General features: G+C 49.3%; 1 protein-coding gene and 1 pseudogene across 1 annotated transcript in view; both read right to left on the bottom strand.

Moving 5' to 3' along the window:
- Positions 1-3,549, bottom strand: part of LOC147118264 (uncharacterized) — a 202,759-nt gene extending 199,210 nt beyond the window's left edge. Inside the window, exon 1 of the mRNA XM_085984352.1 lies at positions 3,471-3,549. The gene's annotated coding sequence lies outside the window, so the exon portion shown is untranslated. The remainder of the gene's footprint in view (positions 1-3,470) is intronic.
- The window catches only part of LOC147118263 (uncharacterized), a 41,869-nt pseudogene extending 18,899 nt beyond the window's left edge, over positions 1-22,970 (bottom strand).
- Positions 22,971-24,110: the final 1,140 nt, after the last annotated feature.

The raw sequence follows: 24,110 nt of genomic DNA, 5'->3' as shown, positions 1-24,110 counted from the left end.
GATGGGATTTGAGGAAAAACTTTTTCACCCAGAGGGTGGTTGGAATCTGGAACTCACTGCCTGAAAGGGTGGTAGAGGCAGGAACCCTCAACATTCAAGAAGCATTTGGATGAGCACTTGAAACGCCATAGCATACAAGGATATGGACCAAATGCTGGAAAATGGGATTAGATTAGACAGGGCTTGATGGCCGGCGCGAACGCGATGGGCCAAAGGGCTTCTTTCTGTGCTGTATAACTCTATGACTGTATGACATATAAATTGGCCAGAAAAAGCAGTAATCCAGAGGATTGGGAGCAGTTTAGGATTTAACAAAGGAGGACAAAGGGATTAATTAAGAAAGGGAAAATAGAGTATGAGAGTAAGCTTGCAGGGAACATAAAAACTGACTGTAAAAGCTTTTATAGATATGTGAAGAGAAAAAGATTGGTGAAGCATAGGTCCCTTGCAGTCAGAATTAGGGGATTTATAATGGGGCACAAAGAAATGGAAGACCAATTAAATACATATTTTGGTTCTGTCTTCACAAAGGAGGACACAAATAACCTCCCAGAAATGTCAGGGAACATAGGGTCTGATGAAAGGGAGGAACTGAAAGAAATCAGTATTTGTAGGGAAATGGTGTTAGGGAAATTGATGGGATTGAAGGCCGATAAATCCCCAGGGCCTGATAATCTACATCCTAGGGTACTTAAGGAAGTGGCCCTAGAAATAGTAGATGCATTGTTGATCATCTTCCAACATTCGATGGAAGCTGGAACAGTACCCATGGATCGGAGGGTAGCTAATGTTACCCCACTATTCAAAAAAGGTGGTAGAGAGAAAACGGGGAATTACAGACCAGTAAGTCTGACATCGGTAGTGGGGGAAATGCTAGAGTCCATTATAAAAGATGTAATAGCAGAGCACTTGGAAAACAGTGACAGGATCGGACAAAGTCAACATGGATTTACAAAAGGTAAATCATGCCTGACTAATCTACTGGAATTTTTTGAGGATGTAACTAGTATATAGATAAGGGAGAACCAGTGGATGTGGTGTATTTGGACTTTCAGAAGGCTTTCGATAAGGTCCCACATAAGAGATTAGCGTGTAAAGTTAAGGCACATGGGATTGGGGGCAAGGTATTGACTTGGATAGAGAACTGGTTGGCAGATAGAAAACAAAGAGTTGGAATAAACGGGTCTTTTTCCGAGTGGCAGGCAGTGACTTGTGGGGTACCGCAGGGATCGGTCCTTGGACCCCAGCTATTCACAATATATATTAATGATCTAGACAAGGGAACTAGATGTAATATCTCCAATTTGCAGATGACACAAAGCTGGATGGGTGTGTGAGCTGTGAGGAGGATGCCGAGAAACTACAGGATGATTTGGACAAGTTGGGTGATTGGGCAGAAGCATGGCAGATGCAATATAACGTGGATAAATGTGAGGTTATCCACTTTGGTGTCAAAAACAGGAAGGCAAATTATCTGAATGGCAATAGATTAGGAGAAGGGGAAGTGCAACGAGACCTGGGTGTCCTTGTGCACCAGTCGCTGAAGGTAAGCATGCAGGTGCAGCAGGCGGTTAAGAAGGCAATTGGTATGTTGGCCTTCATAGCGAGAGGGTTTGAGTACAGGAACAAGGATGTCTTGCTGCAGTTGTACAGGTCCTTGGGTCGATTGGGCTTGTACTCGCTGGAGTTTAGAAGAATGAGATTGGATCTCATTGAAACTTATAAAATTCTGGCAGGACTGGACAGACTAGATGCAGGGAGGTTGTTCCCGATGGTCGGGGAGTCCAGAACCAGGGGTCACAGTCTAAGGATAAGGGGTAGGCCTTTTAGGACAGAAATGAGAAGGCAGGGACAGGGTGCTGAACTTGGATGATCAGCACTGATCGCATTGAATGGCGGAGCAGGCTCGAGGGGCCGAATGGCCTACTCCTGCTCCTATCTTCTATGTTTCTATCTCTTATGCGGGACCTTATCGAAAGCCTTTTGAAAGTCCAAATATACCACATCCACTGGTTCGCCCTTATCTATTTTACCAGTTACATCCTCAAAAAAGTCCAGTAGATTAGTCAAGCATGATTTACCTTTTGTAAATCCATGTTGACTTTGTCCGATCCGGTCACTGTTTTCCAAGTGCTCTGCTATTACATCTAGCATTTTCCCCACTACCGATGTCAGGCTTACCGGTGTATAATTTCCCGTTTTCTCTCTGCCACCTTTTTTGAACAGTGGGGTAACACTGGCTACCCACCAATTCATGGGTACTGTTCCAGAGTCCATAGAATTTTGGAAGATGACCAGCAATGCATCTACTATTTCTAGGGCCACTTCCTTAAGTACCCTAGGATGTAGATTATCTTCTATGTTTCTATGTATTCAATCTTTCCTTGTAGCTGAAATTCTCTAGTCCTGGCAACATCACTGGCATCTACCCGGCAATGTGGAAAATTGCCCAAGTATGTCCTGTCCACAAAAAGCAGGACAAATCCGACCCAGCCAATTACCGTCCCATCAGTCTACTCTCAATCATCAGCAAAGTGATGGAAGGTGTCGTCGACAGTGCTATCAAGCCGCACTTACTCAGCAATAACCTGCTAACTGACGCCCAGTTTGGGTTCCGCCAGGGCCACTCAGCTCCTGACCTCATTACAGCCTTGGTCCAAACATTCAAGCATAACCTCCCTGCTCTTACATGATACAGAGAAAGAGAGAGGCACTGACGTATGAGGAGAGATTGGGTCGATTGGGCTTATACTCGCTGGAGTTTAGAAGAATGAGAGGGGATCTCATTGAAACTTATAAAATTCTAACAGGACTAGACAGACTAGATGCAGGAAGGATGTTCCCGATGGCCGGGGAGTCGAGAACCAGGGGTCACAGTCTAAGGATAAGGGGTAAGCCATTTAGGACTGAGATGAGGAGGAATTTCTTCCCCCCAGAGAGTGGTGAACCTGTGGAATTCTCTACTACAGAAGGCAGTAGAGGCCAATTCATTAAATATATTCAAGAAGGAGTTAGATATATTTCTTAATGCTAAAGGGATCAAGGGATATGGGGAGAAAGCAGGGACCGGGTACTGAATTTGGATAATCAGCCATGATCGCATTGAATGGCAGAGCAGGCTCAAGGGGCTGAATGGCCAACTCCTGCTCCTATCTTCTATGTATTCAATCTTTCCTTGTAGCTGAAATTCTCTAGTCCTGTCAACATCCTCGTAAATCTCCCGTCTGGAGCAGTCACATCTTTCCTGCAATGGGCACAACCAGAACTGCACGCGGTGGCCTAACTGGTGTTTTTGTACAGTTCAAGCAGAACCTCCCTGCTCTTACATGATACAGAGAGAGGCACTGCCCCTTTAAATACCTGGGGGGCACCCATTCCCCTTTAAATGGCCAAGCAACTTTTTTTTGTTGAAAAGGGGCCGCAGTCCCCTTTGACTTACACCCCCCCTCTCACCCACCACAAATACTCACAAGAGAGAGGAGGAAGAATGCTGGTCTTTGTCCCTTTAAAAGTGGCTGCCCACCAAAATGTTCACAGCACCAGGGCTCTTTGTTCTGGATAAAAGTCGAAAAGAGAAAAGGTTCACTTATTTTTAAATGAATGCAATTGATGAACAGCCTTGCAAGAAAGGTAATACAAAGGAATAAACACTCACAAGCTTGGTTTTTCCCACCCCCTCCTCCCCTTCCCTTTAACAGCTCCTGCTGACAATGAAAGGAAAGCGGCCTGTAGCCCACCGAGGTCCCGCCCCCCTCCCTCTCGCGCCGCCATTGGTTGGAGGACCGTCAGCCCGGCCGGTCCTCCCAGCGTTTTCCTCGCTCCTGATTGGCGGGCGCCTCGCGTCAATCACACCTCGCCTCCGATTACGCGCTGACGCCAGGACGCAACGCCCAGGGGTCGGTTGGATCGGCGCACGCCACCGCAAGGTAAAAAAAGACACCCCACACAAATGAGGAAAAACAAAAATAATAATAATCGTACTTTGGAGGGGAGGAGGTTGGGGGAATTAATGAGTGTTTTCAATTTGTTTCGCAAAAAAAAATATTTGAAAAGCTGCCCAACGGTGTGAGGCGGGCTGAGCATGCGCTCCAGCCAGCCTTTGACTCCCCCACGTGGGCCCGCGCCCGGACACGCCCACTTGCCTTCCCCTGCACCAATCACAGCGCGGGGAAGAGGCGGCATCAGCGGCCGGGGTAAAGTCAAGTGTTGGGTAATCGATTTAAGTCGAGGTGAGGTGGGAGCGGAGAGCGAGATTATAAAGTGAAATACCAGAAAAACCAAACCTGAGAGGCGGGCGGGACCTCCGCGGACGCCGAGCGGATTGAAACACGCGCGGTGGCGGAGTGAGCCGGAGCAATGTGATTCTGACTGACGGGAGCGCTGACCAATAGGAGGAGGGCTGAGACTGGGAGGACTGAGCTGGCGGCCTGGTCCTCCAACCAATGGCGGCGCGGCAAGGGGGCGGGGCCCCCTCTCCAGCTCAGGTGCGCTGGGGCCGATTGTGACGCGCTGTCCCCAGGTGAGAGCAGCTCAGTCAGCACAGAGCTGGGGCTGGAATCTGGGAGAGGGGTCGCAGGCAGCGGGCCTGGCAAAGGGGCACAAGCTTCACAATACAAGCTGCTTTCAAATGCACAATTGTTTCCTACACACAGCCTTGGTCACTCTGCAAAAAAAACTGTTTAACAATTCATCATAACTCCCCTGCTTTAGGAGAGGCGTAGAGTGCAAAAGCAAGGAAGTTATGATGAAACTGTGTAAAAGACTGGAGTCAGCTGTGGCTCAGTGGATAGCAGAGTCAGAAGGTTGTGGGTTCAAATCCCGCTCCAGGGACTTGAGCATATAAAGCGAGGCTGACACTCCAGTGCGGTGCAGAGGGAGCGCCACACTGCCGGAGGGGCAGTATTGAGGGAGCACTGCACTGTCGGAGGGGCGGTGCTGAGGGAGTGCTGCTCCATCGGAGGGTCAGTACTGAAGGAGCGCTGCTCCATCGGAGGGGCAGTACTGAGGGAGAGCCGCACTGTCAGAGGGGCAGTAATGAAGGAGCGCTGCAGTGTCGGAGGTGCCATCCTACGGATGAGACGTTAAACCGAGGCCCCCGTCTGCCCCCTCAGGTGGACGTAAAAGATCCCGTGGTGCTATTTCGAAGAAGTTATCCCAGGTGTTTTGAGCCCAATATTTATCCCTCAATCAACATGACGATAAAACAGATTATCTGGCCATTTTCACATTGCTGTTTGTGGGACCTTGCTGTGCGCAAATTGGCTGCTGCGTTTCCCACATTACAACAGTGACTACACTTCAAAAGTACTTCATTGGCTGTAAAGCACTTTGGGACGTCCGGTGGTCATGACAGGTGGTTAAGAAGGCAAATGGTATGCTGGCCTTCATTACAAGAGAATTTGAGTACAGGAGTAACGAAGTCTTACTCCAGTTATGTCTTCTTCTTAGGCAGTCCCTTGGAACCGAGGATGACTTGCTTACACATTAAAAATGAGTTCTCAGGTGACTGATGAGTTCACACAGGTGGGGCAGACGGTAGTTGCAGGGGTGGGTGGGTGGGTGGGTGGGGTGCTTGGGTTGACGTGCACTCCTTGCACTTGGCTTTCGCTTGCTCCCGGCGAAGAGACATCGAGGTGTTCGGCGCCTTCCCGGATGCTTCTTCTCCACTTTGTACGGTCTTGGGCCAGGGATTCCCAGGTGTCGGTGGGGATGTTGCACTTTTTCAAGGAGGCTTTGAGGGTGTCCTTGAAGCGTTTCCTCTGCCCACCTGGGGCTCTCTGGCCGTGCCGGAGCTCCGAGTAGAGCGCTTGTTTTGGGAGTCTCGTATCGGGCATGCGGACAATGTGACCCATCCATCGGAGCTGATTGAGCGTGGTCAAAGCTTCGATGCTGGGGATGTTGGCCTGAGCGAGAACACTGATGTTGGTGCGTCTATCCTGCCAATGAATTTGCAGGATCTTGCGGAGGCAGCATTGGTGGTACCTCTCCAGTGCACCTCAAAGCACTGGAGAGGTAGCACCAACGCTGCCTCCAATTATATAGGGCCTTGGTGAGACCACACCTGGAGTACTGTGTACAATTTTGGTCTCCTTACCAAAGGAAGGATATACTTGCCATAGAGGGAGTGCAACAAAGGTTCACGAGATTGATTCCTGGGATGGCGGGACTGTCGTATTAGAAGAGATTGAGTAAACTAGACCTGTATTCTCTTGAATTCAGAAGAATGAGAGGGGATCTCATTGAAGCATACAAAATTATACATTAATTTGGGCTAACCAAATTAGTAACAATATTGTGGAGGAGGAATTCCTGGAGTGTTTACGGGATGGTTTCCTGGACCAATATGTCGAGGGACCAACTAGAGATCAGGCCATCTTAGACTGGGTATTATGTAACAAGAAAGGATTAATTAACAATCTTGTTCTACAAGGCCCCTTGGGTGGGAGCGATCATAATATGATAGAATTCTTCATTAAGATGGAGAATGAAGTTGTTGAATCAGAGACTAGGGTCCTGAATTTAAATAAAGGAAACTACGATAGTCTGAGGTGCGAGTTGGGTAGGATTGATTGGGGAATGTCACTCAAAGGGTTGACGGTGGATGGGCAATGGCAAACATTCAAACACCGCATGGATGAACTACAGAATTTGTTCATCCCAGTTTGGCATAAAAATAAAACAAAAAAGGTGACTCAACCGTGGCTAACAAGGGAAATTAGGGCTAGCATAAGATCCAAGGAGAGTACATATAAATTGGCCAGAAAAAGCAGTAATCCAATGGATTGGGAGCAGTTTACGATTCAACAAAGGAGGACAAAGCGATTAATTAAGAAAGGGAAAATAGAATACGAGGGTAAGCTTGCAGGGAACATAAAAACTGACTGAAAGCTTTTATAGATATGTGAAGAGAAAAAGATTGGTGAAGACAAGCGTAGGTCCCTTGCAGTCAGAATCAGGGGCATTTATAATGGGGAACAAAGAAATGGCAGACCAACTAAATACATATTTTGGTTCTGTCTTCACAAATGAGGACAGAAATAACCTCCCAGAGATGCCGGGGAACATAGGGTCTGATGAAAGGGAGGAACTGAAAGAAATCAGTATTTGTAGAGAAATGGTATTAGGGAAATTGATCGGATTGAAGGCCGATAAATCCCCAGGGCCTGATAATCTACATCCTAGGGTACTTAAGGAAGTGGCCCTAGAAATAGCAGATGCATTGCTGATCATCTTCCAACATTCGATGGAATCTGGAACAGTACCCATGGATTGGAGGGTAGCTGATTGTAATGAAATGTGTTTGTCTTGCCTGTATTCGTTTTGCACTCATGTATATTACCCTCCCCCACACGGTGTATAGTTTCACTTCCTCTTTCCTGACTAACCTGGAATGTTCCAGGTCTTGTCTCTTGGCTCCACCCCTGACTTCTCTTACATAAAGATCCCAGGATCTTTATGACTCATTCCTGCGAGCCAGTCAGTGTGTTGAGATGTTAGCTCTGATCTTAGTGATTAAAAGCCGACTTGTTATAGTTTATAACTTCTAGTTTTGTGGTTATTGAAGGCACATCACTGATGTTACCCCAACGTCCCTTGTTCTTTGTGATCTACATAAATGATTTGGATGAGAATGTAAAAGGTATGATCAGTAAGTTCGCAGATGACACGAAAATTGGTGGGGTGGTAAATTGCGAGGAGGAAAGCCTCAGGCTACAGGACGATATAAACGGGTTGGTCAGATGGGCGGAAAAGTGGCAAATGGAATTTAACCCTGAAAAGTGCGAGGTGATGCATTTTGGACGGACAAATAAGGCAAGGGAATACACAATGAGTGGTAGGACCCTAGGAAGTACAGAGGGTCAGAGGGACCTTGGTGTACATGTACATAGATCCCTGAAGGCAGCAGAACAGGTAGATAAGGTGGTTAAAAAGGCATATGGGATACTTGCCTTCATTAGCCGAGGCATAGAATATAAGAGCAGGGAGGTTATGATGGAGCTGTACAAAACGCTGGTGAGGCCACAGCTGGAGTACTGTGTGCAGTTCTGGTCGCCTCACTATAGGAAGGATGTGATTGCTTTGGAGAGGGTGCAGAGAAGATTCACCAGGATGTTACCTGGGATGGAGCGCCTCAGCTATGAAGAGAGGCTGGACAGGCTGGGGTTGTTTTCCTTGGAGCAAAGAAGGCTGAGGGGGGACCTGATTGAGGTGTACAAAATGATGAGGGGCATAGATAGGGTAGATAAAGAGGAACTTTTCCCCTTAGTAGGGGGGTCAATAACAAGGGGGCATAGATTCAGGGTAAGGGGCAGGAGATTTAGAGGGGATTTGAGGAGGAACTTCTTCACCCAGAGGGTGGTTGGAATGTGGAACTCAATGCCTGAAAGGGTGGTAGAGGCAGGAACCCTCACAACATTCAAGAAGCATTTGGATGAGCACTTGAAATGCCATTGCATACAAGGCTATGGACCAAATGCTGGAAAATGGGATTAGACTGGACAGGGATGGATGGGCGGTGCAGACACGATGGGCCGAAGGGCCTCTTTCTGTGCTGTAAAACTCTATGACTCTATGACTATTCAAAAAAGGTGGTAGAGAGCAAACGGGGAATTACAGACCGGTAAGCCTGACATCGGTAGTGGGGAAAATGCTAGTGTCCATTATAAAAGATGTAATAGCAGAGCACTTGGAAAACAGTGACAGGATCGGGCAAAGTCAACATGGATTCACAAAAGGTAAATCAGTTCGACTAATCTACTGGAATTTTTTGAGGATGTAACTGGTAAAATAGGTAAGGGAGAACCAGTGGATGTGGTGTATCTGGAATTTCAGAAGGCCTTCGATAAGGTCCCGCATAAGAGATTAGCATGTTAAGTTAAGGCACATGGGATTGGGGGCAAGGTATTGACTTGGATGGAGAACTGGTCGGCAAAGAGTTGGAATAAACGGGTCCTTTTCTGAGTGGCAGGCAGTGACTAGTGGGGTACCGCAGGGATCGGTCCTTGGACCCCAGCTATTCACAATATATATTAATGATCTAGACAAGGGAACTAGATGTAATATCTCCAAATTTGCAGACGACACAAAGCTGGGTGGGCATGTGTGCTGTGAGGAGGATGTAGAGAAACTCCAGGATGATTTGGACATGTTGGGTGATTGGGCAGAAACATGGCAGCTGCAATATAACGTGGATTAATGTGAGGTTGTCCACTTTGGTGGCAAAAACACGAAGGCAGATTATTATCTAAATGGCAATAGATTGGGAGAAGGGGAAGTGCAACGAGATCTGGGTGTCCCTGTGCACCAGTTGCTGAAGGTAAGCATGCAGGTGCAGCAGGCGGTTAAGAAGGCAAATGGTATGTTGGCTTTCGTAGCGAGAGGGATTGAGTACAGGAACCAGGATGTCTTGCTGCAGTTGTACAGGCCTTGGTGAGACCACATCTTGAGTATTGTGTGCAGTTTTGGTCGTCTTATCTGAGGAAGGATGTTCTTGCCATGAAAGGAGTGCAGCAAAGATTCACCAGGCTGATACCTGGGATGGCAGGAATGATGTATGAGGAGAGATTGGGTCGATTTGGCTTGTACTTGCTGGAGTTTAGAAGAATGAGAGGGGATCTCATTGAAACTTATAAAATTCTGACAGGACTGGACAGACTAGATGCAGGGAGGATGTTCCCGATGGTCGGGGAGTCCAGAACCAGGGGTCACAGTCTAAGGATAAAGGGTAGGCCACTTAGGACAGAGATGAGGAGGAATTTCTTCTCCCAGAGAGTGGTGAACCTGTGGAACTCTCTACCACAGAAGGCGGTAGAGGCCAGTTCATTAAATATATTCAAGAAGGAGTTGGATATATTTCTTAAGGCTAAAGGGATCAAGGGATATGGGGAGAAGGCAGGGACAGGGTACTGAATTTGGATGATCAGCCATGATCGCATTGAATGGCGGAGCAGGCTCGAGGGGCCGAATGGCCTACTCCTGCTCCTATCTTCTATGTTTCTATGTTTACAGGGCTTGATAGGGTGGATGCTGGGAGAATGTTTCCCTTGGTTGGGGAGTCTAGAACCAGGGGCCACAGCCTCAGGATAAAAGGTAGTCCATTCAGGACTGAGATGAGAAGAAATTTCTTCACACAGAGGGTGGTGAATCTTTGGAATTCTCTACCCCAGAGGGCTGTGAAGGCTCAGTCATTGGGTGTATTCAAAACAGAAGTCGATAGATTTCTGACTAGTAAGGGCATCAAGGGATATGGCGATAGGGCCGGTGAATGGAGTTGAGGCAGAAGATCAGCCATGATCTCATTGAATGGTGGAGCAGGCTCGAAGGGCCGAATGGCCGACTCCTGCTCCTATTTCTTATGTTCTTATAAATGCAAATCTTTCTTTCTTATTGTGTCCACTTCTGGGCACCGCACTTTAGGAAGGATGTGAAGGGCTTAGAGAGGCTGCAGAAAAGATTTACCAGCATGGTTCCAGGAATGAGGGACTTCAGTTATGTGGAGAGAATGGAGAACTGGGATTGTTCTCCTTGGAGCAGAGAAGGTTAAGGGGAGATTGACCAGAATGGTACCAGGGATGAGGGCCTTCAGTTATGTGGAGAGACTGGAGAAGCTGGGATTGTTCTCCTTAGAGCAGAGAAGTTTAAAGGGAGATTGACCAGAATGGTACCAGGGTTGAGGGCCTTCAGTTATGTGGAGAGACTGGAGAAGTTGGGATTGTTCTCCTTAGAGCAGAGACGGTTAAGGAGAGATTGACCAGAATGGTACCAGGGATGAGGGACTTCAGTTATGTGGAGAGACTGGCGTAGCTGGGGTTGTTCTCCTTTGAGCAGAGAAGGTTAAGGGGAGATTGACCAGAATGGTACCAGCGATGAAGGACTTCAGTTACGTGGAGAGTCTGGAGAAGCTGGGATTGTTCTCCTTAGAGCAGAGAGTTAATAATTGCCATTATTAACACAGAACAGTCCTTCATGTGATTAACAGCAGAATTGGACCAGTGCGCTCAGGTGTGAACTCGCTGGTGTCTCAGCAGCTGAGATGAACTGGTGAATCCCTTTTCACACACTGAGCAGGGGAATGGCATCTTCCCAGTGTGAGTGCACTGGTGTTTCAGAAGATCGAATGAGCGCGTAAACCTCTTCCCGCAGTGAGAGCAGCTGAACAGCCTCTCCCCGGTGTGGATGCGTCGATGCATCTCCAGGCCCTTGGAGCATTTGAAACTCTTGTCGCAGTCGGAACATTTAAACGGCCTCTCGTCCGTGTGAACCAGCTGGTGTTCCCGCAGAGAGTCGGAATGTGTGAATCCTTTCCCGCACTCGGAGCAGGTGAACGGCCTCTCGTCAGTGTGAACTCGCTAGTGCAGGCGCAGATAGGAGAGATGAGTGAATCCTTTCCCGCACTCGGAGCAGGAGAACGGGCTCTCGTCAGTGTGAACCAGCTGGTGTATCAGCAGAGCGGGGGGACGAGTAAAACCTTTCCCGCACTCGGAGCAGGTGAACGGCCACTCGTCAGTGTGAACTCGCTGGTGTTCCCGCAGAGAGGAGGGACAACTGAATCCTTTCCCGCACTCTGAGCAGGTGAACGGCCTCTCGTCAGTGTGAACCAGCTGGTGTCTCAGCAGGGTGGAGGAGAGAGTGAATCCCTTCCCACACATGGAGCAGGTGAACGGCCTCTCCCCGGTGTGAACTCGCTGGTGCTGTATCACTTCGCTGGATCTTCTGAAGCCCTTCTCGCAGTCGGAGCACTGAAAAGGTCTCTCATCGGTGTGAACACGCTTGTGTATCAACAGGTGGCAAGATTGGTTAAACCTCTTTTCACAGTGAGAGCAGGCGAACGGCTTCTCCCCGGTGTGAACTCACCTTGTCTCAGCAGGGTGGATTGTTGAGTGAATCCCTTCCCACACACGGAGCAGGTGAACGGCCATTTCACAGAGTGACTGCGTTGATGAGCCTCCAGCTCGGAGAGGGAACTGAATCCCTTCCCGCATTCCTGACATTTGCACGGATTCTCCTCGCTTTGGTTACACTTGTGCCTCCCCAGGCTGCACCTTTGGTTGAATCCACATCCACACACAAGACACGTGTGCAGTTTGTCCGCACTCTGATTGCTGCTTTCTGCTTCCATATGTCGATGATATTCAGGTCCTGATGAATCAAGTGACTCTGTCAGATCTTCGTGTGAAGTTTGCGTTAAGCTGCCCGTCTGCAATTCCTCCCCTTGCAAGAGATGGTAAAACAGGTTTATATAAGTAATTAATGTAAATACAGGAGAGAAAATAAAGAAAGACTGGCCTTTATACAGCGCCTTTCACGATCAATGGTTTTACAGCCAATGAAGTACTTTTTGAAGTGTAGTCGCTGTTGTAATGTGGGAAACACTGCAGCCAATTAGCATCATAAATAATGGCCAGGACACTGGGGATAACTCTCCTGCCCTTCTTCGAAATACTGGGATCATTTATGTCCACCGGAAAGTCTCATCTGAAAGACAGCCCTCCCACAGTGCGGCGCTCCCTCAGTACTGCCCCTCGCACAATGCAGCGCTCCCTCAGTACTGCCCCTCCGACAGTGCAGCGCTCCCTCAATACTGCCCCTCCGACAGTGCAGCGCTCCCTCAGTACTGCCCCTCCCACAGTGCAGCACTCCCTCAATACTGCCCCTCCAACAGTGCAGCACTCCCTCAGTACTGCCCCTCCGACAGTGCAGCGCTCACTCCGTACCATCCCTCCCACAGTGCGGCGCTCCCTCACTACTGCCCCTCTGACACCTCCAACAGTGCGGCGCTCCCTCAGTACTGCCCCTCCGACAGTGCAGCGCTCCCTCAGTACTGCCCCTCCGACAGTGCAGCATTCCCTCAGTACAGCCCCTCCCACAGTGCGGTGCTCCCTCAGTACTGCCCTTTCGACAGTGCAGCGCTCCCTCAGTACTGCCCCTCCGACAGTGTGGCGCTCAATCAGTACTGCCCCTCCGACAGTGCGGCGCTCCCTCAGTACTGCCCATCCAACAGCACAGCGCTCCCTCAGTACTGCCCCTCCCACAGTGCAGCACGCCCTCAGTACTGCCCCTCCGAAAATGCAGCGCTCCCTCAGTACCGCCCCTCCGACAGTGCGGCGCTCCTTCGGCACTGCCCCGGAGCGTCAGCCTAGGTTTATGTGCTTGAGTCCCTGGAGAGGGGACTGTGAACCCACAACTTTCTGACTCAGAGACGAGGGTGCTCCCAACTGAGCCACTGGCTGGCTCTCAAGGTCTTTCACATATGTGCTAAAGTGCGGTGGCCGGGGGAATTGTCACAGTCCCTTTAATCTGAAGAACACATGAGCAGGGGGAGGGAGTCCCTTTAAATAAGAAGTGGGTGGACGTGTTTAAATGTGGATGGGGTGGGTGTCCCTTTAAATGTGGAGGGTGTCCCCTTAAATGTGGAGGGGGTGGGTGTCCCCTTAAATGTGGAGGGGGTGGGTGTCCCCTTAAATGTGGAGGGGGTGGGTGTCCCTTTAAATGTGGAGGGGGTGGGTGTCCCTTTAAATGTGGCGGGGGTGGGTGTCCCTTTAAATGTGGAGAGGTGGGGCCGCGCATGCTCATTCCGCTCCCTCACCACAACACGAGGCTGCCAGTGCGCCTGCGTGGGGTCTCCAGGGAGCAGACGGCAGGCTGGGCCCGGGGAAGAGGCGGAGTCAGCGGCCGGGGTAAATTGTTGGGGAATCGATTTAAATCGGGGGGAGCAGAGAGCGAGATTAAAAAGTGAAATACGAGAGAAACCAAACCTGAGAGTCGGGCGGGGGTGGCGGAGTGAGCCGGAGCAATATGATTCTGACTGACAGGAGCGCTGACCAATAGGAAGAGGGCTGAGCTGGGAGGACCGAACTGGGCGGCCTGGTCCTCCAAACAAAGGCGGCGCGGCAAGGGGGCGGGGCCTCCTCTCCAGCTCCGGTGCGCTGGGGCCGATTGTGACGCGCTGTCCCCAGGTGAGAGCAGCTCAGTCAGCACAGAGCTGGGGCTGGAATCTGGGAGAGGGGCCGCAGGCAGCGGGCCTGGCAAAGGGGTACAAGCTTCACAATACAAGCTTCTTTCAAATGCACAATTGTTTCCTACAGACAGCCTTGGTCACTCTGCAAAAAAAAACTGTTTAACAATTCATCATAACTCCCCTGCTTTAGGAGAGGCGTAGAGTGCAAAAGCAAGGAAGTTATGATGAAACTGTGTAAAAGACTGGAGTCAGCTGTGGCTCAGTGGATAGCAGAGTCAGAAGGTTGTGGGTTCAAATCCCGCTCCAGGGACTTGAGCACATAAAGCGAGGCTGACACTCCAGTGCGGTGCTGAGGGAGCGCCGCACTGTCGGAGGGGCAGTACTGAGGGAGCGCCGCACTGTCGGAGGGTCAGTACTGAGGGAGCGCTGCACTGTCGGAGGGGCAGTACTGAGGGAGCGCCGCACTGTCGGAGGGGCAGTACTGAGGGAGTGCCGCACTGTCGGAGGGGCAGTACTGAGGGAGCGCCGCACTGTCGGAGGGTCAGTACTGAGGGAGCGCTGCACTGTCGGAGGGGCAGTACTGAGGGAGCGCCGCACTGTCGGAGGGGCAGTACTGAGGGAGTGCCGCACTGTCGGAGGGGGAATACTGAGGGAGCGCCGCACTGTCGAAGGGGCAGTACTGAGGGAGCTTCGCACTGTCGGGGAGGCAGTACTGAGGGAGCGCCGCACTGTCGGAGGGGGAATACTGAGGGAGCGCTGCATTGTCGGAGGGGCAGTGTTGAGGGAGCGCCGCACTGTCGGAGGGGCAGTACTGAGGGAGCGCCGCACTGTTGGAGGGGCATTAATGAAGGAGCGCCGCACTGTCGGAGGGTCAGTACTGAGGGAGCGCCGCAATGTCGGAGGGGCAGTGCTGAGGGAGTGCTGCACTGTCGGAGGGACAGTGCTGCGGGAGAGCAGCATTGTCGGAGGGGCAGTAATGAAGGAGCGCCACACTGTTGGAGGTGCAGTACTGAGGGAGCGCCGCACTGTCGGAGAGGCAGTACTGAGGGAGCGCTGCACTGTCTGAGGGAGCGCCGCACTGTTGGAGAGTCAGTACTGAGGGAGCGCCACACTGTCAGAGGGGCAGTGCTCAGGGAGCGCTGCTCCATCAGAGGGGCAGTACTGAGGCAGTGCTGCGGGAGAGCCGCATTGTCGGAGGGGCATTAATAAAGGAGCGCTGCAATGTCGGAGGTGCCGTCCTACTGATGAGACGTTAAACCGAGGCCCCCGCCTGCCCCCTCAGGTGGACATAAAAGATCCCATGGTGCTATTTCGAAGAAGTTATCCCCGATGTTTTGAGCCCAATATTTATCCCTCAATCAACATGACGAAAAAACAGATTATCTGGTCATTATCACATTGCTGTTTGTGGGAGCTTGCTGTGCGCAAATTGGCTGCCGCGTTTTCCACATTACAACCGTGAATACACTTCAAAAGTACTTCATTGGCTGTAAAGCGCTTTGAGACGTCCGGTGGTCGTGAAAGGCAGTCAAGAAGGCAAATGGTATGCTGGCCTTCATTACAAGAGGATTTGAGTACAGAAGTAAAGAAGTCTTACTCCAATTATATCTTCTTCTTTCTTCTTAGGCAGTCCCTCGGAACCGAAGATGACTTGCTTCCACATTAAAAATGAGTTCTCGGGTGTAAGGGTAAACCAGGAGAGCTTCTTCTCCCCGAGACGGACCCTCTGATATAAAGGGTTGACTGGATCCATGTTTATCTGTAACTTAAACAGAGGTCTGGTCGTGTTCCGAGCTCTTTTTCCTAGAGGAGAGGGTAGAATGGGGGTCTTTAGTGTTAAATGGTTTCACCTGGGTCCATTGCTTCCATCGCATACCCATCGGTTCTTGTAGACAAACACACGTATCACTTGTCATTAATACAGTACAAGGCCCCATCCAACGGGCCCCATTCCCTTTCTTCCGATAACTTGCGTCATTACTTGTTGACCTATTCTGGGCAACTCGTCTGGTTTAAGTCCAGCATTCTGCCTTTCTAGATCTTTAATCTGTTGTTGGTTCCTTACTTCTTTATTTAGTGCTTGTACCTCCTGATTTAGTTGTACTAAGTATCGCCTTAATCTATCTTGCACTGGCCCTGGTCTTAAATACATACTTTGGTTCTGTCTTCACAAAGGAGGACACAAATAACCTCCCAGAGATGTCGGGAACATAGGGTCTAATGAAAGGGAGGAACTGAATGAAATCAGTATTTGTAGGGAAATGGTGTTGGGGAAATTGATGGGATTGAAGGCTGATAAATCCCCAGGGCCTGATAATCTACATCCTAGGGTACTTAAGGAAGTGGCCCTAGAAATAGTAAATTCATTGCTGATCATCTTCCAAAATTCGATAAACTCAGTTTTCTATCCAAGTCAGTACCTTGCCCCCAATCCCATGTGCCTTAACTTTACACGCTAATCTCTTATGAGGGACCTTATCAAAAGCCTTCTGAAAGTCCAAATACACCACATCCACTGGTTCTCCCTTATCTATTTTACCAGTTACGTCCTCAAAAAATTGCAGTAAATTAGTCAAGCACAATCCCCAGGCCTGGATGATATGTATCCCAGACTGTTAAGAGAAGTAAGAGAGGAAATAGCAGAGGCTCTGACCATCATTTTCCACTCCTCTCTGGCTACAGGTGTGGTGCCAGAGGACTGGAGCACTGCTAACGGGGTACCATTGATTATAAAGGGATAGACTGAGTAATTACAGGCCAGTCAGCCGAACCTCGGTGGGGGGAAAATTATTGGAAAAATTCTGAGGGACAGGATAAATCTTCATTTAGAAAGACACGGATTAATCAGGGACAGTCAGCATGGATTTGTTGAGGGAAGGTCATGTCTGACTAACCTGATTGCATTTTTTGAGGAGGTAAGAAGGAGGGTCGATGAGGGTAGTGCGTTTTTATGTAGTCTTTTTGGACTTTAGCAAGGCTTTTGATAAGGTCCTGCATGGCAGACTGGTCAAGAAAGAAAAAGCCCGTGGGATCCAAGGCAAAGGGACAAGTTGGATCCAAAATTGGCTCAGAGGCAGGAAACAAAGGGTAAAGGTCGAAGGGTGTTTCTGTGACTGGAAGGCTGTTCCCAGTGGGGTTCAGCGGGGCTCAGTACTGGGTCCTTTGCTTTTTGTGGTATAAATCAATGATTTGGACTTGAATGTAGGAAGTATGATTAAGAAGTTTGCAGATGATGCAAAAGTTGGCCGTGTGGTTGATGATGAAGAAGAAAGCTGCAGACTGCAGGAAGATATCGATGGACTGGTCAGGTGGGTAGAACAGTGGCAAATGGAATTCAATCTGGAGAAGTGTGAGGTAATGCATTTGGGGAGGGCTAACAAGGCAAGGGAATAGACTATAAATGGTAGGACACTGAGAAGTGTAGAGGATCAGAGGGACCTTGGAGTGCATGTCCACAGATCCCTGAAGGTAGCAGGACAGGTAGATAAGGAGATTAAGAAGGCACATGGGATACTTGCCTTTATTAGCCGAGGCATAGAATATAAGAGCAGGGAGGTTATGCTTGAACTGTATAAAACACTAGTTAGGTCACAGCTAGAATACTGCGTGCAGTTCTGGTCACCACATTACAGGAAGGGTGTGATTGCACTAGAGGGGGCGCAGAGGAGATTAACGAGGATGTTGCCTGGGCTGGGGAATTTTAGCCATGAGGAAAGATTGGAGAGGCTGGGGTTGTTTTCTTTGGAACGGAGGAGGCTGAGGGGAGACCTAATTGAAGTGTAAAAATTATGTGGGGCCTAGATAGAGTGGATAGGAAGGACCTATTTCCCTTAGCAGAAGGGTCAATAACCAGGGGGCACAGATTTAAAGTAATTGGTCGGAAGTTTAGAGGGGATTTGAGGAGAAATGTTTTCACCCAGAGGGTGGTGGGGGTCTGGAACTCACTGCCTGAAAGGGTGGTAGAGGCAGAGACCCTCATCACATTAAAAAGTACTTGGATATGTACTTGAAGTGCCGTAACCTACAAGGCTACGGACCAAGTGCTGGAAAGTGGGATTAGGGTGGATAGCTCTTTGTCGGCCGGCACGGACAAGATGGGCCGAATGGCCTCCTTCTGTGCTGTAAATTTCTATGATTCTATGATTCATTGATCATCCCATTCCCAGGCTGCCTCTGTGTTAACACCTCAGATGAGCCGTCCCACGTAGGGTGACTCCCTCAACCTGTTCTCCCGGTTACAGAACCAGTTTGTCTTTCTCAGGAATGCCCAAGCCTCTGTTGTCTGGGCACCAACTCACTCGTGACCTCACATGTTGCAACAAGTCTGCTGCCTGAGCAGTTTGCAGTGTTATTAGGTCTGTAGGTCTCTTAGCAACCACCTCCCTTATCTAGGCAAAGGGCTCATCTCCTGACTTTGGGTGTTATCATTCCAAACTTCACCATTCTCTGTCTTTTAGCTTCAATCTGTCTGTGTCCACCCAGTGACAACACTGAGCTCCTCCCTCCAACCACTGACACTCGCCCTCTTGCTGAGAAAGAAAGACTTGCATTTATATAGCGCCTTTCACAACCTCAGGATGTCCCAGAGCGCTTTATAGCCAATGAAGAACTTCTGAGGTGTAGTCACTGTTGTAATGTAGGAAACACGTCAGCCAATTGGTGCACAGCAAGCTCCCACAAACAGCAATGTGACAATGACCAGATAATCTATTTCAGTGATGTTGATTGAGGGATAAATATTGGCCCCAGGACACCGGGGAGAACTCCCCTGCTCTTCTTCAATGTAGTGCCATGGGATCTTTTGCATCCACCTGAAAGAGCAGACGGGGGCCTCGATTTAACATCTCATCCAAAAGACGGCACCTCTGACAGCGCAGCACTCTCTCAGTACTGGAGTGTCAGCCTAGATTTTTATGCTCAAGTCTCTGGACTGGGACTTGAACCCACGACCTTCTGACTCAGAGGTGAGAGTGCTGCCCACTGAGCTAAAGTGCCTGGAGCTAAGCCAGCTGGGATACTTGACATAGGATGACATCGGATATACGGCACAGAAACAGGCCATTCGGCCCAACCAGTCCATGCCGGTGTTTATGCTCCACTCGAGCCTCCTCCCGTCTTTCCTCATCTAAATCTATCAGCATAACCCTCGATTCCCTTCTCCCTCATATGCTTGTCTAGCCTCCCCTTAAATGCATCGATACTATTCGCTTCAACCACTCCCTGTGGCAGCAAGTTCCACATTCTCACCTCTCTCTGGGTAAAGAAGTTTCTTCTCAATTCCCTATTGGATTTCTTGGTGACTATCTTATATTGAGGCCTCCAGTTATGCTCTTCCCCACAAGTGGAAACATTCTCTCTGTATCCACTCTATCAAAATGTTTCATAATTTTAAAGACCTCTATTAGGTCACCCCTCAGCCTTCTGTTTTCAAGAGAAAAGAGACCCAGCCTGTTCATCCTTTCCTGATATGTATACCCTCGCATTTCTGGTATCATCCTTGTAAATCTTCTCTGCACCTTCTCCAGTGCCTCTATATCCTTTTTATAATATGGCGACCAGAACTGTACGCAGTACTCCAAGTGTGGTCTAACCAAGGTTCGATACAGGTTTCGCATAACTTCACTACTTTTCAATTCTATCCCTCGAGAAATAAACCCTAGTGCTTGGTTTGCTTTTTTTATGGCCTTGCTAACCTGTGTCGCAACTTTTAGTAATTTGTGTATTTGTACTCCGAGATCCCTTTGTTCCTCTACCCCACCTCGACTCGCACCCTCCAAGTGATAAGTGACCTCCCCATTCTTCCTACCAAAATGTAATACCTCACATTTATCTGTTCAGCCTTGGTCACTCTGCAAAAACTCTGAAATGTTTGATAATGAAATCAGGGAGTCAAATAGCTGAGGTGAGGCAGTTTAAAAAGACAGTCCCTGACCAGAGATTGCTGGATGCTGACACTCAGTGCTCACAAGGATAGAATGTCCCATTCCCCAGGCACGGACATCCAGCACCTCGATCACAGCAGCAATTCACAAAACAATGGTAATACAACTTGGAGCAGAGACGGTTAAGTGGAGCTGTGATCGAGGTGCTCAAAATTAGGAGGGGTTTTGATCGAGCAAACAAGGAGAAGCTGTTGTCACTGGCAGGAGGGTCGGTAACGAGAGGACACAGATTTCAGATCATTGGCAAAAGAATCGAGAGAGGAAATGAGGAGACTTTTTTTACACAGCGAATTGTGATGATCTGGAATGCACTGCCTGAATGGGAGGTGGAAGCAGATTCAATAGTAACTGTCAAAAGGGAATTGGATATATACTAAAAGCAGAAATTTGCAGGGCTGTGGGGAAAGAGCAGGGCAGTGGGACTAATTGCATCGCTCTTTCAGAGAGCCGGCACCAGCACGATGGGCCGAAAGGCATCCTACTGTGCTCTATGATTCTATAACATCAGCTTCTCTCTGCTCACTAGTACTGAGAGAACAGGGAATAATCTTTAAATCCAGCCCAGTTATTGGGGGCTCTTAACATTAACAAGCCCCAGTTGCCTGAATTAACATGGTTCAGTCCTGGATGTGATTAAACGCATCGGAAACAGTGGAATCGACCGACCGCAGTCACACTGTGAACACTCTGGTGTGTCAGCGGGTGGGATACACCAGGGAATCCCTTTCCACACACTGAGGTTGACTCTAATGATCGGGTGTCCCAGGGTTTCGGATACCAGATAATCAAGCTCACAAGAACACAAATGGTCTCTCCAGGCTTCATTAAGAGCACTGCATAACACAGATCGAGTGATAATTCCCTCAATCTGGAGAATAGAAGTACAGTGGATTCACGCGCGACCTTCTCGAGTCTGTTCCAACTGACAACGGCTTAAGTGGCCTGTTTTTATACACAAGCTTGGTTACCGCTCAGGAAATGGGATTGTTTGGACCCGTCTGTTGACCGCCTCCTGAACTCCTGCTAATTCAGGGAATTTAGTCCATCTGTGACCAGACTATAACCACAAGCCCGTCTGGTTATCACACCTATACGGTCAGTGAGGTTATTATCAGATTCACACCCAGACGTTGTGCCTTCACTTGTCTGGCACTTCATCCCATAACACGGGTACAGGGGCTCAGTAATGTTTCATTCATCAGAAAAAGACAAAGTATCACAGAAACCCCACAGTGCAGATAGAGGCCATTTCGGCCCATCGAGCCTGCACCGACACATATTCCACCCGATCCCCGTAACCCCACGTATTTAATCCCCCTAACACTAAGGGTCAATTTATCATAGCCAATCAACCTAACCCGCACATCTTTGGACTGTGGGAGGAAACCGGAGCACCCGGAGGAAACCCACGCAAACACGGGGAGAATGTGCAAACACCACACAGACAGTCGCCCGAGGCCGGATTCGAACCCGGGTCCCTGGCGCTGTGAGGCAACAGTGCTAACCACTATGCCACCGTGCAATATACTGGTCAGCTTAACAGAATCTCATGATATTTATGGGGCTATAAATATAAAAGTCACTAATAAATCCAGGAGCCAATTCAGGAGAAACTTCTTTACCCAGAGAATGGTGAGAATGGGGAACTCGCTACCACAGGGAGTGGTTGAGGTGAACAGCATAGATGGATTTATGTGGAAGCCACACAAGGGAGAAAGGAATGGGAGGATGTGTTGATCGGGTTAATTGAAGTAGGGTGGGTGTGGGGCATAAACACTGGCACGGACCAGTTGGGCCGAATGGCCTGTTTCTGTGCTGTACATTCTATGCAACACCATGAACTGTCAAAAGAAGGGAATCATCAGCACAACAGCCTTAAAGATTAAACAGCAGTACAAGAATTTATAAAATATTCATCCGTTCCATGTTCATGTCACCCCAGCTGTCTACGGGGCTCTGCACTACAGAACTGTGTGAACTCGCTGGTGTCTCAGTAGGTGGGATGACCGAGTGAATCCCTTGCCACACACAGAGCAGGTGAACGGTCTCTCCCCAGTGTGAACTCGCTGGTGTCTCAGTAGCTCTGATGACAGAGTGAATCCTTTGCCACACACGGAGCAGGTGAACGGTCTCTTTCCTTCTCTCTCCAGCTGGTGTCTCTTCAGGCCCTTTGAACATTTAAATGTCCTCCCACAGTCAGAACATTTAAATGGTCTCTCATCAGTGTGAACTTGCTGGTGTGTCAGCAGGTTGGACGACTGAGTGAATGCCTTCCCACACACGGAGCAGGTGAACTGCTTCTCCCCAGTGTGAACTCGCTGGTGTCCGTTCTGATTCCTGGAACTTTTAAAGCTCATCCCACAGACAGAACAAGTAAACGGTCTCTGATCGGAGTGAACTCGCTGGTGTTCCTTCAGATCCCCAAAGATTTTAAAGCTCCTCCCACAAACAGAACATGTAAACGGTCTCTCATCAGTGTGAACTCGCTGGTGTCTCAACAGGTTGGATGACTGATTGAATCCCTCCCCACACATGGAGCAGGTGAATGGTCTCTCCCCAGTGTGAACTTGCTAGTGTCTCACCAGGCTTGATGACTGAGTGAATCCCTTCCCACACACGGAGCAGGTGAATGGCCTCTTTCCTGCTCTCTCCAGCTGGTGTCCCTTCAGCTCCTGGGACATTTGAAAGCTTTTCCCACAGTCGGAATGTTTCAGCGGCCTCTCGCCAGTGTGAACTCGCTGATGTGCCAGCAGATTCGAGGACCGAGTGAATCTCTTCCCACACACAGAGCAGGTGAACAGAATCTCTCCTGCTCTCTCCAGCTGGTGTCTCTTCAGATCCTGGGACATTTTAAATCTCTTCCCACAGTCAGAACATTTAATGTGAACAAGCTGGTGTCTCAGGAGGGTGGCAGAATGAGAGAATCGCTTCAAAAACACGGAGCAGGTCAACGGTCTCTCATCGGTGTGGACAAGCTGGTGTCTCAGCAGCACGGAGGGTGCAATTAATCCCTGCCCACACACGGAGCGGGGTAAAGGTCTCTCCCTAGTGTGAACTTGCTGGTGTATCATCGGAACGGATGGCTGAGTGAGTCCCTTCCCACACACGGGACCCGGGTTTCCCCCAGTGTGTGGCCACTGGTGTCGCTTCAGGTACTTGTAGATTTTTAAGCTCTTTCAGAACATTTAAAAGGTCTCTCCCCAGTGTGAACTCACAGGGGTGCCAGCAGATTGGAGGAGCGACTGAATCAGGTCCTGAGGAAACACGTAACTCTGTTAGATCTTGAGGTGATGTTTGGTTTGAGCTTCCTGTCTGTAAATGCTCCACTTCTAAAACCCTGTAAAAGGAGTGTAGAAAGGGTAAGGGAGGAGCAGGAATTTTTTTGGCTTATTTTGCCTCAAAGAACAGGGTAGAGCCTGTCCCACTGGTGTCCAGCCATGCCCACAACAACCAGTGGGCCAGAAACAGCCCAATCCACCTCACTGATTTGGCTCTGAAGTCAAATCAAGTTTCAAAGTCAAAAATGACATCCTTTGTGACTGTAACAAAGGTAAACTATCGCTCCTCGTCCTTCTTGACTTGTCTGCAGCCTTTGACACAGTTGACCACTCCATCCTTCTCCAACGTCGTCCAGCTGGGTGGGACTGCACTCACCTGGTTCCATTCTTATCTATCTAATCGTAGCCACAGAATCACCTGCAATGGCTTCTCTTCCCGCTCCCGCATCGTTACCTCTGGTGTCCCCCAAGGATCTATCCTTGGGCCCCTCCTATTTCTCATCTAAATGCTGCCCCTTGGTGACATCATCTGAAAACACAGCCTCAGTTTCCACATGTACACTGACGACACCCATGTCGACCTCACCACCACTTCTCTCGACCCCTCCACGATGTCTAATCCGGTTCTGGGTGAGCAGAAATTTTCTCCAATTAAATATTGGGAAGACTGAAGCAATTGTTTTCGGTCCCTGCCACAAACTCTGTTCCCTAGCCACTGACTCCTTCCCTCTCCCTAACATCTCTCTGAGGCTGAACCACACTATTTGCAACCTCGGTGTCATATTTGACCCTGAAATGAGCTTCCGACCGCATATCCACAGCATAACAAAGACCGCCTATTTCCACCTCCCTGACATCGCCCATCACCACCCCTGCCTCAGCTCATCCGCTGCTGAAACCCTCACCCGGGCCTTTGTTCCCTCTAGACTCGAC

Source organism: Somniosus microcephalus, chromosome 4 (genome assembly GCF_052327205.1).
Source record: "Somniosus microcephalus isolate GS21.2 chromosome 4, FLI_Smic_1.0, whole genome shotgun sequence".
In the NCBI taxonomy this organism is placed as follows: domain Eukaryota; kingdom Metazoa; phylum Chordata; class Chondrichthyes; order Squaliformes; family Somniosidae; genus Somniosus; species Somniosus microcephalus.
This window is presented reverse-complemented; position numbering and strand designations above follow the sequence as displayed.